Below are 12907 nucleotides of genomic sequence, written 5' to 3'. Positions count from 1 at the left end.
TTCGGCGGTCGCCTCCCCACAGCCCTTCCCTCTCCGGCGCCCACCCGCCGCCCCTCTGCGCCCGCGGAAGGCGCCGGGAGTCTGGCTAGAAGACCCTGACCGCGCGGTCCGGTCTCGTCCGCGGGACCGAGGTATTCATCTCGGGTCCCAGCCCCCAGCGCAGCGCCCGGCGCCCGAGCGCTAATGCAAGTGAATTGCATGGAAGCTGGCAGACGGACTGACACTCCCGAATTCTATCACCACCCTAAACTCTAGGCTTGGACACCCATCCCCCTTCTCAGCGTCCCCGTGTAGATGCCTAACGGACGTCGCAAATGTAACCCTTCTGTGCGTTGCTCCCATCCCTCCCGATCCCTCCGAGGGTGCTTAGTTTTTCACCACCTTTGCGGGACACCCTAAGCTCCCAGCCTGCGGCTCCCCGTTCCTCCTCCCCGGCTCTGCTTTCCTCCGTGGCACTTCCCACTGCCGACGATGACGTGGGCTTATGGTGTCGCCCCCTCCGTGAGGACAGGCCTGTTCTGTCCTGTTGCCGCTGCGTCTCTAATGGGAAAGGGACAGTCGGACACACAGTGAGTGCTCACTATTCACGGAATAACTGATTGCCTATAACAAGCTTTAGTCGTGATTCCATGTCTGCAACTTATTCACAATTCCAAACTTTAAAAATTCTGCATCCAAACCCAACTTCTTCCTTTGTCCTTATATCATAATCCTGGTCCTTACATTTCAATTGTGCATGCACACACACACACACACACACACACACACACACACACCACTCAGTGATTCCAAAGCCTATAGGAGGGACTTGGGCATGATAATCTCATTGAAAGAGGGTCCTAGAGATGCATTTTGCTTAGAAAGGTAGAAAATGTCAACCGTCCGTAGGAAAGAAGGGGCACCCCTGGGAGGGGGCGGGAAAGGTGCCAGGCTTCGTCTTGGTACCCCACCTCTCTTACCCACCTGATCCCCTGCCGGGAGCCATTCCAGCACGCTCAGCAGGGCTGGATCATCTGGAGTAGCCAGGGCATTTCCCCAAACCTGAACAGGATGCATTCAATTGTTTGCTGCCAGACAGCTCAGGGCATCTTTATCTACATGATATTGCCTCCTACTGGCCAAACCCTGAACAGCCGTAGGCAAGTCTTCCAATCTGACAATGGACTCGGTAAATGAAACCTGACCCTTTGAAGAGTATATCTCTGCCTCGCCTCAGGACAGTTTGTGTTAATGAAAAGCATGGGGTCCTGAGACAAGGAGAACTTAGTTTCTTTAGCTAGGCTCCTCTGACCCCCAAATGCCTTTCAAAATTATGCTTCGTCTCTGGACTCTTATTTAAGTTACACACAGCCTCTTCTCCGGGTTGCTGAACCCTTCTTAATGCTGGAACAAGAACCCCGGCAACTCCCAAATCTCACAGACCTGGGAATTATTCTCAACTTCACCTTCTACCATCCCTCTCCCCTTTCTAACCATTCGGTGCAGGTAATTGTCTCCACATATCTCACCTGTTCCTCTTCTCCAGTCTCCCTAGCCTAGCACCTGCCCGATGAGGCCCCTTCTTCATCCTAACTATTGCAACCACCTGCTGAATGCTGTCCCTGCCCAGCTTCTTCCCACTCCAGCCACCCACCCCGCGGGTGACGGCATGATTTTCCTTAAGCGGATCTCTTAGGTTGTTTGAGTCCAGCTCCAGATCCTGTTCCTCGTTACCACCTTTTTTATCGCCCAACCCAGGCTCCCCTTTCACACCGCACATACTTCCAGTCTAGCTCTCACCATGTTCTTGTTCCTTGTTTACATGTCTGTCCCTCGCACTCAAGAAACGATGAGCTTCTGAAGGAAGGAATTTCGGGTGCCCCAGGCTCTCCAGCCCAGCACCAGGCCGGTGGTGGACCTCAGAAACATGGGTCGACTGGCTGACACTCTCTTGCTCAAGAGTCCCTGCCGTGTCTCCATGCCCACAGGTGTGGTCTGCCCACAGGTGTGGTCTGCAGAACTCAAACCCGTCACTGCCGAAGACCCAGCTCTCCTGCCCAAGGAAACAAAAAGACTAGTTCTCCAGACAAGAACACTTGCCGTCCTAGCAGCATTCTGTTACTGCATGTGCTGGTGATGACACAAATGTTGCAGTGGGGTTACTGGGAGTCAATTGTATTGCTATAACTAAAAACACAAATCAATACAGTGTTTTCCTCTGTAGCCAAAAGTTGCAATAATGTGTTTGATCACACTTTTTGGCGCTGTAAAGATAAAACGCAAAGGCAAGAGACCACTGAATAGCTCCGTAAGGCATGAGAGGAACGGGCACAGAAACCAGTTGGACTGTTGTCTGCCTCCTGGTCTCAACGCCCGCCCCCCCCCCCCCGATAAAATCGCAACGGGTGCCCAGCCTCCTTTATGCGATTCCTTCTGCCTGGAAAGCCTGTCTCACCTCAGGTACCTGGGAGATGGAAGAAGGGGGAGTAAGACTCAGATTCCCAATGGATGTTGAGGTTCAAATGGAATGGATGTTGAGGTTCAAATGGTCCCCTCCAATCATTCCTATACCCAGAGGGAAAGAAGATAATGTAAGTAAAGGCAGGGACACGCCACCCCCCGCCCCGGGGGTGAGGATCTGTGGGAAAATGTGAAAAGAAGGGACTGTACTAAGCTTTTATAGCCACTTCTTCTCATTTGACACGCAAAGCAACAAAGGGTAGGCAACGTTACCATTTGCATTCCATCCACAAACATCTCTTTATTCATCCTTCCACAAAAACCTCCCGACACCTCAGATGAATCAGCCAAACGCTGGAGACACAAAAATAGGACAAAACAGCGCCCTTGCCTTCAGGGAGAGACACAGGCGCAGAGGAGACACTGATCCAGGAGGCGCCACGCAAGCCACAGGGGCCGGTGTAAAATCACACGCAGGACTGACATTTCCCGGGCCTGCCCTGCTGCTCGTGCGGCTCTCGTGGGGGAGAGGAAACACTTCTGAGAAACCGAGGCAGACCGCGTTTGGCATTCGGAGAGCAATCGCTTTCTTCCCCCGTCCTCCTCATCCCCGTCCCAAAGGCCAGCATTGCTGCCAAGACCGCGGCACCAGGAGAGAGAGCTCGAGTCCCAGGAAGCCCTGGGGCTGGCTTCTGGGCTGATGCCGAAGCGAACGTAGGTAAGGGGTTCGCCAGGCAGTGAGGGGGGTGGAGGAGAGCTCCCCAGGCAGACACGTTAGGGAGATATTCTGGGCAAAGGGAACAGTTTGTGCAAAGGCATGGAAGCGGGAGAAACCACAGTCGTTCAGGAAACGCAGACCTTTAGTGCGAAGGGAGCAAGTATGACAGCGTTACCAGGAAACGAGGCTGCGGAGATACATCCCTCCCACCTCAGGGAGGCCCTTGCTGCCACCACAACCCATGTAAAATGAGTGCTGCCGGCCGCTGTGGCGCAGTGGCTGAGCATCGACCCATGAACCAGGAGGTCAGTGTCTGATTCCGGGTGGGTGGGGGACACAGGCCCGGGGTGCTGTCTCCATCCCCAGTAGGGGGCGTGCAGGAGGCAGCCGATCAATGATTCTCTCTCATCATTGATGTTTCTCTCTCATCATTGATGTTTCTCTCTCATCATGGATGTTTCTCTCCCCCCACCCTCTCTCTCTGAAATCAGTAAAAACTTACCAAGAAACGAGTGTGCTGTGTTCTTGGGAAAGGGGGGGAGTGTTATGTAGCAAGAGAAATACAGTCAGACATGTAGAGTGGGATTGGATTGACGGCCAAGGGGAGGGGTTTGGATTTTAACTTGCAGACTGTGGAGCATGATGGGAGTCTGGGAACTACCTGAGAGGTGACTGCAAGGGCCGCTTTGCCCCTCACAGGTCCTGGGTCCTGCCGGTGGTGGCACATGGCTCTCCCGGCGCCAGTGCTCCCTGCGTGCCCATCTCCAGCCAGCGGTGACTGAGCACCGGTTCCCGAGTTCTCTTTCCCTCCTATAGTCATTCTTTTAACATGTATGTATTTATTGATTTCAGAGAGGGAGAGAAACATAAATAATGAGAGTCATTGATCGGCTGCCTCCTGCACGCTTCACACGGGGGATCAAGCTTGAAACCTGGACATGTGCCCCACCAGGAATCGAGCCGTGACCTCCTGGTTCACAGGTCGATGCTCCACCACTGAGCCACACCAGCCGGGCTCCTCTATTCACTCTTCATTCAGTTCATCTGCTCAGTGGACTGGCAGCATCAATAAACGCGTTCTCTCAAGTTTATCAAGTACGAGTACCTGGCCCTCCGGACAGAATCTATTATTCAGGATCCTGCTTAATCCCAAGTGGCTGCTCCCACGGCCGAGGGGGCGACCAGACCTTCAGACCTTTTCCCACCGGATTCAGAGGGCGGGGTGGGGGGGTGCGCAGCAAAGGCGGGGCCCCTGCCCTGTGCAGCCACCTCTCGCCGCGGTGACTTACCTGCCAGACCATCCTCCCTCTCTCCAGACGGCACGCCCCTCTGCCCAAGGCCCAGGGTGATTAATTGCCCCTTTAATATCAGACCCTCCGTCTTCAGGGACGGAGGCATCACGTTCGCTCTTCTCCGTGTGAGAGCGGGGCCCCATTCATTCTCGTCGGGGCAGCATAATAAATAACCTGGCCCTGTTGGCAGGGGTTTTATTAGAGACTGATGGGACATTTAACAATAACTGGGGGCCTGTGATTTATTAGGTGGGGAGGCCCGTGGCGTCTCTGAAGGCTGGGAACGTGGAATGTAATTGATAAAGCGGCTGTCAGCCGCGGTGAGATGCACTCAATAGAATATGCATTGGAGGGATTCTCGCTGGGGCTGTCAGGAGGGTGTCTGCTCGTCATAGCAGCTCCGAGGAGGATGCTGTCTGCTGGATATCTGGGGGAGACACGAACGCCAGGGAGGGGACCCTGAAGGGGCCTGGGAAGGCTGCACCTGTCAGCTGCCCAGCCCGATGGGAGGAGGTGACACAAAGGAGCAAAAGGCAAAAGGCAACCCCCCCCCCCCAGGACTCCCATGGCCTTCGGGGGCCTTTGTCTCTCTCCAGTGAGCTGCCCGGGAACAGAGGTGCTGAGCACCCGCTTCCTGGCAGAGGAGGGACATGGAAGGCTGAACCGGCCAGAGGAGAGGTTTCTTCTGGACTTTGAAACCTCTGAACCCTGAGGTGTCTGCACCGAGACCCCCTGGCCTCCTCTCCCGCCTGACATTATACACACACCACCACCCCGACCCCAGTGACCCTCCGGCCCCGCAAGGCACACACGCCGGTGACCCCACACCCTTGCCGCCCCTTGAACCCTGCTCCAGGGGGCAGCTCCTCCGGCCACTGCTGATGTCCTGCCAAGAACGGAGACTCAGACGGATGGAGTCTCACCTGTTTTTGTTGCTGTTTCTCTGCTCCGGACCCCAGAATCCAGGCAGAGCCCCTGGAATAAAAGGCCTGTGGCCTGGGGTGTGCAGAGCATACGGGTCCCTTACCCCCAGGGCCGCCCCTCCACCCTCCACCCGCACCCTCCACCCTGTCCTGACAATGAGGCAAAGTGGGTTTATCTCCGGAGCATCTACGATGGCACAGATGCTGCACAGCTCTGTCCTCAGGCGCCTCCAGCCGCTCCAGGCAGCTGCTCACATGCTCTGCCCCCACCCCTCGGGCTGCCCTCAGCTCTAACCAGGCCATGTCAGGCAGACGGGGGCTTTCTCTGGCCAGACGAGTCCCTCCTTTGATCCTCCATTCTTAGGTCCCAGGAGCCTGGCCTGCCTCCCAGGTCCCTCCTGGGACAGGAGGGGGGTAGGGGGGGCACCAGCCAGGGCAGAAAAAGTAATTGTCACTGCCTAATCGGAGCCTCGGTGGTGACACCCAGGGACCTCGGAGCAGAATGGATACAGCAACCGGCTTGATTAGATCAAACCTCTCCCGCAACCTCGTTAAATTAAACTGACAGGCGGGGTGCAGAGGAGGGAGGGCAGAGGGATTGCCGCCTCGGGTAGGGGGCAGGGGCCCAGCGCCAGGCGGCGGGAAGACCAGACGGTCAGAGAGCAGCAGCCCACCCCTTCCCTGTGCCGCCTGAGATGGGCGGTGAGGGGTGTGGGTGTGAGGTGCGCATGTCCCTCTCCGAGCACAGGCTGCAACACAGATGCCCCGCGGGCTGCTGCCGCCCCCAGGCTCCGAGCATGCGCTTGGCCACCGTGCTCTTGACCTTCCAAAGGGCCTGTAGACACTTTCCCTTCCCACGGGCAGGTAGCCTGGGATGACCTGCCCCACCTTCCAGCTAGAGCGAACCAGGCCTGGAACGGTTATAGGGCCGTGTGCAGGGCCGTCTCGAGGCAGCAGAGCCGGTCCCAGACCCCAGGTTCCCTGCCTGCCGTCAGGCCCCGGTCGCCTCCCACATCCGCCATATGGCAGAACGTCCCAGATTTAGTCCCTGGGCTGCCATCTCTCCTCCCACCCACCAGAGCGACGGAGCCACACAGCTTGCTTTGTGGGCCACGGGCACATGCCAACTCTCAGCTGCCTCAGCGCAGCCCACCTGCCACGGGCACGGCCAGCTTCCAGAGCCAGGCGGTCATCGCAGGCCTCGCGCCCCTCTCCACACGCCCAGGCCCTTCCCAGCCACTGCCCAGCCGCCTAATTACAATTCGGGGGACGGGGAGAGAGTGTCAGCAACACCAGCAACAGCAACTGGAGAAGATCACACCGATACCCGCTGGCGTCCTCACCTGGCACCGGCTCCTCACCTGCCAAGGCTAACTTTCCACTCCCCGGGGGGCGAGAGCGCGTTCCAGTGTCTGAGCCTTGTGCACGCTCACACCCTGTCCCCACTTGGGAGGCACTCTGGGATCTGTGTATTGACACCTGCACCCCTTTCCAATTCTCCTTCCCCGGGAGGGGGCAGGGGAACCCCAGGATGGGGTGCTGAGGGCGGTGCACACTGGCTGCTGGGCACATGGTTGGACCCTGCCTCCCCCCAGGGCACACTCACCACCCCCCTGGGGAATGACTGCATCGGGGATGGGGGGGGGGGGAGAACAAAGGGCAGGGGGAAGGGTAGGGAGGGGCAGACTGTCATCACTGCCCCCTGAAGGACGTCTGGGTGAGAGACGGACGCACATTTTCTCCATGAGGACGAGCAAGTGTAAACACCACTCCCTGGGGAGAGCGTGTATGTGCCACGCCAGACACGGCATCGCCATGCTTGTTTCCGTGGTTACCGCATGATTCCGATCCCTGAGAAAGATAGCACACAGCAGACAGAGAGAGGGGTCCGAGGTGGTTAGGCAGATATCACCAGCCTCCTAAGCTCGCCTGGTGCTGTGACTGGCCCCACCCATCCTGACACCTCCAGTCTATCATCTGAAACCATAGCACCGAAGGTCTCAAAGGCAAGGAGTGGGGTTCCTCTAGAAACACCTGCCGAAGTGAGATTGGGGGCGGTGGGGGGGGCTTGCCTGGTGGACAGGGTAAAAAGATCGGTGGGTCTGTTTTTCTGGGCTGGTTTTGCCGTTAGCAACGTGAGTGACGAGGGAGAATCCCCTAACCTTTCTGCACTTTCCTGACTTGTAAAATGAAATGCTTGGGCAGGAAATGTTAGAGTGTTCAAACTTTAGGGAGCGCAGAGGAGAAAGCAGACCCGAAGAGGTTAAAGTTACTTGTCTCGCCCTGGCCTGTGTTGCTAGGTGGTTAGAGCGTTGGCCCACACACCGAAAGGTTCGATTCCCCATCAAGGGCACATACCTGGGTTTCAGGTTCAATCCCCAGCCCCTGTTGGGGCACATGGAGTAGGCAACCAAATGATGTGTCTCTCTCACATCGAAGTTTCTCTCTCTCTCTCTCTCTCTCTCTCTCTGCCCCTCCCTTCCTCCCACTCCCTCTGAAAAGCAATGGAAAAAAAATATCCACTGGTGAGGATTGACAAACAGAAAAGTTTTAAAATAAAATTACTCGTCCGTTCCAAAGGGTGTGGATTCCGGAGCCCGAGCCAGGGCCTCTGGTGCCCGGAGGGTTCTGGCTCCTGTCTCCTTCCTCATCTGCAGGATGGAGGCAGAGGAGCCCCTGCCTCGAGCGTCTGGGAGGAGCAGGCCAGAGCCTGACACAAGGAAGGCCTTGAATGCAGGAGGAGCCCTGTGTTGTCAGCGGCAGGCCGGATGCGCAGCCCCGCCCTCCGCCCCGGCCCTGACTTCTGGTCTTTCCACGAGCTCACAGTCCCCGATTATCTAGAAGGTCCCTCTTATTCCCCCAGTGCTGTGACGCTAAGTCAGAAAGATGAAAATGCTAGTTATGTCCCAAACCCTCCAGGCAGAGACACAAAAGCCCATTTGGGGTTCATTATTCACTCTCATCGCCTCACTCGCTGCGGCGGATGGTGATTCATGGGGAATAATCACAGCAAAGAAAACCTGTCCACAGGCGGGAGGGGGTGGGGCGGGAACAGCCCGAGCTCCTTTGCATGTTCAGCTCCTGTTTTTCAATATGTGTCTTCATTTGTTAAGCGATGACAGTGTTTCTTGGTCTCGTTGGCTCTCCACTCTGGAAACCCGAGGCTTTGTCTCGGTACGGACTGCTGCCGCTGCCACTACCCACCCCACAAAACCCCAGGTGAGCAGAAGCCGCCACAGAAGCGGCTGTCACCCCGACACTGGGTCCCCTCAGGGTGTCCAGGCCGAAATCTCCACCATCCCCCAGGGCTGAGGTCTGATCAGGGCTAAGACAGGTCTCTGGCCCCTGAAAAGGAGCGGAGGTGGAGCTGCCTGGTGGAAGCGAAGACACACTAAGCCCGTGGTCGGCAAATTGCGGCTCGCGAGCCACATGCGGCTCTTTGGCCCCTTGAGTGTGGCTCTTCCTAAGCCTTAGGAGGACCCCAATTAAGTTAATAACAATGTACCTACCTATATCATTTAAGTTTAAAAAAGTTGGCTCTCAAAAGAAATTTCAATCGTTGTCCTGTTGATATTTGGCTCTGCTGACTAAAGAGTTTGCCGACCACTGGACTAAGCCAAACCCCAGACGTGACCTCTTTCCCTCCTCACTGCACAGCCTGGGGAGGAGAAGCAGGCAGCCTCCTTTCTCTCTCGCTAACAAGTCTCTCCCTGGCAGGCTGCCAACCCCTGGTCCTCGCCCACAGCTACTAGAAGCTGGTGGCGATGGCCAAGTGGTGTGTGATCAAATGAGCCTTCGCTCTGAGTTGCAGGCCACGGCGAGGCCAGGGAAGCCAGCGCGGGGCCTCTGGGACGTCAGATGTGGCCGAATGTCCCCCAGGAGCGTGCGGAGCGAGCCCCTTTCCTTGTCAGGGCAGTACACCAGCGTTCGTTTGCACAAATCTCCTAAGCGTTTCCTTTAGCTGTGCCCTGGCAGTCTTCAGGTGTTTTGCAGTTGAAAAAAATGTTTGCTTTTCCAGCAAATGTTTACAAAATGGAAATATTTGCTTTCCAAATAGCAATAAGCCATCACTCAGGTACTATAAGCACCAGGCCCAGAGCTGCAACTAATTCCAAGAAGGGCTCTGTATATTATTTGAACTAGCCTAATTTTGCACTTAAAATTCCCTCTGAATTGTTCAGATGAGTTAGCCCATTCATACACGGAGTTTTCTCAAAGAATTATAGAGCAGGCCCTCGAATAAGGGCATCTCACTCAATGTCCCTTTATGAGATGCCACAGGAACTTAACTCTTGTTTGTATCGATTAGCTTACGGTAAAAAAGGTTTCCTTATATGTCGTTTTGCTAAAGTCTCAGAACCCATCGACAATGATAAGTAAGGACTTACTGTCCTTCTATTTCTTCCTCCAATGTCTTTCTTCTCTCCTCAAAAAAAAAAAAAAAAAAAAAAAAAATTTAGCTCCTGCATAACCAACAGCCCCGTCTTGCCGCCGCGTGACTTTGTAAAGAAGGTAAGGCCGTGGGAGCGATGTCTAGGTTAGTGCTACGTGCAAAAGCCATGGCGGTGCTGTGGAGGGGGAGCTACCGGGACTCTCTCCTCCGTGGCCCTAGTCATCTCAGCAAGCCTGCTTTCTGCAGACCAGGGTACCAGAAAGGGGTTACCTTGGAGACAGGGAGACTTTACTGCATCACCACACAGACCAAACTCTCTGGGCCTCAATGGCTTTGTCTGTGAGTGGGGAGAATGACTCGCTACGTTGGGAGACCCCGAAAGCTAAGGAGCTGCTAACGAGCAGTCTTTGATTCCTCTACCAAGTCAGAGGGGTCTTCGATTAAAACCCAAAGAGACTCTTCCTTTGGGAACCCAGAGGCCGCCCAGCATAGAGGCCGCTCCCTCCCTCTGCTGTCTCCCTGGAGTTGGGATTGGAAGAGGCAAGGCGCCCGGTCCTCTGTCAAATGGACAGAGGACGATGCCATGAAAGGTAGGAGTTAGATTCTTCAGAGAAGAGCTGGGCCTCCATCCAGACACCGCCCCCCCCCCCCGCCCCGTCAGCACCCCGATGTGTGCGCACTCAGACACGCAGTCTCTGCTCAGCACCTCTGGGCCTGCTCGCCTGGAGAGATCAGTTCGCAGTGACATCTGAACTCTTGCCAACAACACGTGTTTATCTCTAGGATCAGCCTTTCCTGTTGGTGCTCAGGAGGCCTGGGGGAGCCGCGGGGCGGGGGGCAGGGTCGGGTAATGGCTGTTGGCAGCCACAAGGGGTGGAGCGTGAGGGCACTGGGGACATAGACCCCACCCTAGGGACGGTGATGTGATGATGAGGTTTCCAGACGGCGTGTGGTCACGTGTTTCTTTCCTCACATCAGGATGAGCCCCCAGCTCTTCTGTTGCCAATGGCGATGAGATGGACATCACCTCACCCCGGGGCTGGCCTTCAGGAGCTAGCCAGGACTTGGGGGGCGGGTGCTCCAGGTGGGGGCTGTGGACCCGGGCCAGGAGAATGGCAGCGTTTCCATTGTTTAATTTAGGAGCTGAGCTCTGTTGGGACACAGCTGGTTCTGCCCCTCCCTTTGAGGTTAGTCATCGGTGCCAGGACCCTCCGGCTCTGGCAGTGGGACAGAGGGGCCACCCTCCCTCACTAGGCTGGGTCAACCCCAAGAGTCTGACACCCATAGACGGCATTTCCAGGGGCTGTACCATCTCCCTTACACTTATCCCACCGGCAGGGGGGAAATGCTGAGATGCCTGCTCAGGGTTCCAGCCCAGCTCAGGGTGGTGGCTGTGAGAAAGCATGTTCAAAACCAATCTCAAACTCTCCGATTTAGTCCTCACTTCCGAGTGAGATAATCTCATCCTCCCTCGAGGCTGACTTTTGGGGGGCAGAAGGGAGGAGGCTGACCATTTGATTCCTCTTCTGCAAAAATGGATCATGTCCACCCCCCCATCCTCAGCCCAGAAATATTTACCCATGTTTATATAACCATGGCAACAGGCTTGATTCTCTACCACTTAAACCTTTTTAGAAAAAGAGAGAAGGGGAGCAGCCCTTTTTCCTACTCCTGCCTCCTGCTCTGCCCAGATGACCTCCTTCAGGAACAAGGTGAGAGAGCCCCACAGCCCCGGGTGTGACCTTGGCCTTCTCGGGGGACAGGGAGCAAGAAAGTCACAATGGCCCAGCATCACGGAAGGACTCAGCGTTTGGCAGTAATTGTCCTCCAAAGTCCCGTGGGAGCCACACAGAAATAGCACCTCCGACTTCTCCGGGACCTCCTTTCGAGCGCGGCGCTGAGACTACAGTCATCCTCTGAGGAGCGGATGGATGGAATGCGGTCTGGCTTTGCTGACATAGCCTTTATCTCTAAGACGGATTCCCCTCGTCCTGACTACACGGATCATTGTGGGAGTCGAGTTTTCTGAGGAGTATAAAAGGGTTAGACTCATGAGGTTTAAACCATCAGCCAGGGAAACTGAGGCCAATGGAAGGAAAGCATTTGCTCAACGTCATCCCGTGTTGTCAAGAGTCTGGAGGACGTGCCCACCCAGCCCCAGGTTCTGCCATGAGCCCAGCCGCAGTGCCGGAAGCTGTGCCGGCAGCCACCCCATCCTCCCGCAGGAGTCCAGTGCCTGAGCCCTCGGATGCAGAAACACCAGGTTAAACTTGACTCTGAAGACCAGGCAACCACAGACCACAGGTGTGCTCCGTGTCAGTGAGGAAGCTCTGCCCTCGGGTTGGGGAACCCCCTTTGGGGTCTTCTTCCCTGTAAGGCTTCCGCTGTGGACTCTAGGCTGATGTCCAGGCTCCTCTCTCTACCCCACACCATAGGGTTCACCTCCAGGACTGGCCCAGGGGGCCTTGGGGGTGGCTCCCCTCTGGACACTCCGCCCCACGGGAAAGGAGCCCTTACAGCGGTTCTCAACCTGTGGGTCGCGACCCCTGAAAATACATCCTGCACATCAGATATTTACATTACGATTTATAACAGTAGCAAAATTACAGTTATGAAGTCGCAACGAAAATAATCTTATGGTTGGGGGTCACCACAACAGGAGGAACTGTATTAAAGGGTCGCGGCATTCGGAAGGTTGAGAACCATTGCATCTCAGCTCACAGCTGCAAGGAAGCCAGAGGGTGGGGAGGGCCAGCGGGGCGGCCTCCAGGGAGCAGAGAAATGCAATTTCAGGCTCGCCCAGCGCGCGTGGGAAATGCCGGAGCATGATCCCGCGGGTGTCGGTTTTTCTGACCCACGCGGGGTCCTGAAGAGCGACCTCGAAGGGAGGGGGGGGGCACCTGGGCTTGACGAGAGGTCACAGAAGCACAGACCCGCGCCTCTCCTTTCCTCCCTCCATCCCTCGGCTACCGCTCCAGCTTCTCCCCACGGGGCTCTCGGCGCGAGCCCGAAACACGTGGGCACGTCAGTGTAATTGAGGACCTGGGAGAAGGGGCTCTGCAAAGCCTTCACGTCTAAAGATGTTCATTTGCATCCTCCTTCCCTCTCTCATCTCCCAGGATAAGCAGAAGCGCTCTTTGCT

This window comes from Myotis nattereri (genome assembly GCF_964212035.1).
Source record: "Myotis nattereri genome assembly, chromosome: 18".
Taxonomy (NCBI): Eukaryota; Metazoa; Chordata; class Mammalia; order Chiroptera; family Vespertilionidae; genus Myotis; species Myotis nattereri.
The sequence above is the reverse complement of the archived record's forward strand: the minus strand, read 5'-3'. Positions refer to the sequence as shown.